Source organism: Bombus affinis, unplaced genomic scaffold (genome assembly GCF_024516045.1).
Source record: "Bombus affinis isolate iyBomAffi1 unplaced genomic scaffold, iyBomAffi1.2 Chromosome127, whole genome shotgun sequence".
Classification (NCBI taxonomy): domain Eukaryota; kingdom Metazoa; phylum Arthropoda; class Insecta; order Hymenoptera; family Apidae; genus Bombus; species Bombus affinis.
Window position 1 is genome coordinate 3897 of NW_026108818.1, and position 3896 is coordinate 7792.

Genomic DNA, 3896 nt, shown 5'->3' on the forward strand with positions numbered 1-3896 from the left:
CGTAATAATACATAACGTTATACGCAGTAGCGTAATACTATCTAACTTTATACAACATATAGTGATCCAATATATCGCTATACTTTGTAACGTAATAGTATGTAACGTTATACGATATTACGTAATAGTATATAACGTTATGCGTCATATAGTGATCCAATCTAACGTTATACGTTGTAACGTAATAGTACATAACGTTATACGCTGTAACGTAATAGTATATGACGTTATAAATCATAAAGTAATCCAATCTAACGTTATACGATGTAATGTAATATTGTGTAACGTTATACATCATATAGTGATCCAATATATCGTTATACGTTATAACGTAATAGTACAGACCGTCATACGTTATTACGAAATAGTTCATAACGTTATACGTTATAACGTAATAGTATGTAACGTTATACATCATATAGTGATCCAATCTAACGTTATACGATGTAATGTAATAGTGTGTAACGTTATACATTATATAGTTATCCAATATAACGTTATACGTTATAACGTAACAGTACATAACGTTATTCGTTGCAACGTAATAATACATAACGTTATACGATGTAACGTAATAGTATATAACGTTATACGTCATATAGTGATCCAATATAACGTTATTCGATGTAACGTAATAGTATGTAACGTTATACATCATATAGTGATCCAATATGACTTTATACGTTATAACGTAATATTATGTAACGTTATACATCATATAGTGATCCAATCCAACGTTATACGTTATAACGTATTAGTACATAACGTTATACGTTGTAACGTAATAGTATATGACGCTATACATCATATAGTGATCCCATATAACGTTATACGTTATAACGTAATAGTACATAACGTTATACGTTCTAACGTAATAATACATAACGTTATACGCAGTAGCGTAATACTATCCAACTTTATACAACATATAGTGATGCAATATATCGCTATACTTTGTAACGTAATAGTATGTAACGTTATACGATATTACGTAGTAGTATATAACGTCATACAGTATAACGTATATAACGTATATAACGTATATAACGCTATATACGTATATAACGTCATATTGCTATCCTATATAACGATATGCGTTATAACGTAATAGTACATAACGTTATACGTTGTAGCGTAATAATATATAACGTTATAGAACATATAGTAACCCAATATAACGTTATACGTTACAACGTAATAGTACATAACGATTTACGTTGTAACATAATAGTATATAACGCTATACATCATATAGTGATCCAATATAACGATATACTTTATAACGTAATATTACAGACCGTCATACGTTGTAACGTAATAATACATAACGTTATACGTTGTAACGTAATAGTATATAACGTTATGCGTCATATAGTGATCCAATCTAACGTTATACGTTGTAACGTAATAGTATATAACGATATACGTCATATAGTTATCCAATATAACGTTATTCAATCTAACGTAGTAGTATGTAACGTTATACATCATATAGTGATCCAATATAACGTTATACGTTATAACGTAATAGTATAGACCGTCATACGTTATTACGAAATAGTTGATAACGTTATTCGTTGTAATGTAATAGTACATCACGTTATACATCATGTAGTGATGCAATCTAACGTTATACGATGTAATGTAATAGTGTGTAACGTTATATATCATATGGTGATCCAATATAACGTTATTCGTTATAACGTAATAGTACATAACGTTATTCGTTGTAGCGTAATAATACATAACGTTATACGTTGTAATGTAATAGTATATAACGTTATGCGTCATATAGTGATCCAATATAACGTTATACGCAGTAGCGTAATACTATCTAACTTTATACAACATATAGTGATCTAATATATCGCTATACTTTGTAACGTAATAGTATGTAACGTTATACGTTGTAACGTAATAGTATATGACGTTATACATCATGTAGTGATCCAATCTAACTTTAAACGTTGTAACGTAATAGTACAAAACGTTATACGCTGTAACGTAATAGTATATGACGTTATAAATCATAAAGTAATCCAATCTAACGTTATACGATGTAATGTAATATTGTGTGACGTTATACATCATATAGTGATCCAATCCAACGTTATAAGTTATAACGTATTAGTACATAACGTTATACGTTGTAACGTAATAGTATATAACGATATACGTCATATAGTTATCCAATATAACGTTATTCAATGTAACGTAATAGTATGTAACGTTATACATCATATAGTGATCCAATATAACGTTATACGTTATAACGTAATAGTATAGACCGTCATACGCTATTACGAAATAGTTGATAACGTTATTCGTTGTAATGTAATAGTATATGACGTTATACATCATGTAGTGATGCAATCTAACGTTATACGATGTAATGTAATAGTGTGTAACGTTATATATCATATGATGATCCAATATAACGTTATACGTTATAACGTAATAGTACATAACGTTATTCGTTGTAGCGTAATAATACATAACGTTATACGTTGTAATGTAATAGTATATAACGTTATACGTCATATAGTGATCCAATATAACGTTATTCAATGTAACGTAATAGTATGTAACGTTATACATCATATAGTGATCCAATACAACGTTATACGTTATAACGTAATAGTACAGACGGTCATACGTTATTACGAAATATTTCATAACGTTATACGTTATAACGTAATAGTATGTAACGTTATACATCATATAGTGATCCAATCTAACGTTATACGATGTAATGTGATAGTGTGTAACGTTATACATTATATAGTTATCCAACATAACGTTATACGTTATAACGTAACAGTACATAACGTTATTCGTTGTAACGTAATAATACATAACGTTATACGATGTAATGTAATAGTATATAACGTTATGCGTCATATTGTGATCCAATATAACGTTATACGCAGTAGCGTAATACTATCTAACTTTATACAACATATAGTGATCCAATATATCGCTATACTTTGTAACGTAATAGTATGTAACGTTATACGATATTACGTAATAGTATATAACGTCATACATCATATAGCTATCCTATATAACGATATGCGCTATAACGTAATAGTACATAACGTTTTACGTTGTAGCGTAATACTATATAACGTTATAGAACATATTGTAACCCAATATAACGTTATACGTTACAACGTAATAGTACATAACGTTTTATATTGTAACGTAATAGTATATAACGCTATACGTCATATAGTGATCCAATATAACGTTATTCGATGTAACGTAATACTATGTAACGTTATACATCATATAGTGATCCAATATGACTTTATACGTTATAACGTAATAGTATGTAACGTTAAACATCATATAGTGATCCAATCCAACGTTATACGTTATAACGTATTAGTACATAACGTTATACGTTGTAGCGTAATAGTATATGACGCTATACATTATATAGTGAAACCATATAACGTTATACGTTATAACGTAATAGTACATAACGTTATACGTTGTAACGTAATAGTATATAACGTTATACATCATATAGTGATCCAATATAACGTTATACGTTATAACGTAATAGTATGTAACGTTATACATCATACAGTGATCCAATCTAACGTTATACGATGTAATGTTATAGTATGTAACGTTATACATTATATAGTTATCCAATATAACGTTATACGTTTTAACTTAATAGTTCATAACCTTATACGTTATTACGTAATATTATTTATCCTTATAAACTATATAGTGACCCAATATAACGTTATACGTTATAACGTAATAGTACATAACGTTGTACGTTGTAAAGTAATAGTATTTAACGTTATACATCATATAGTGGTCAAACATAACATTATACGCAGTAGCGTAATACCATCTAACTTTATACAACATATAGT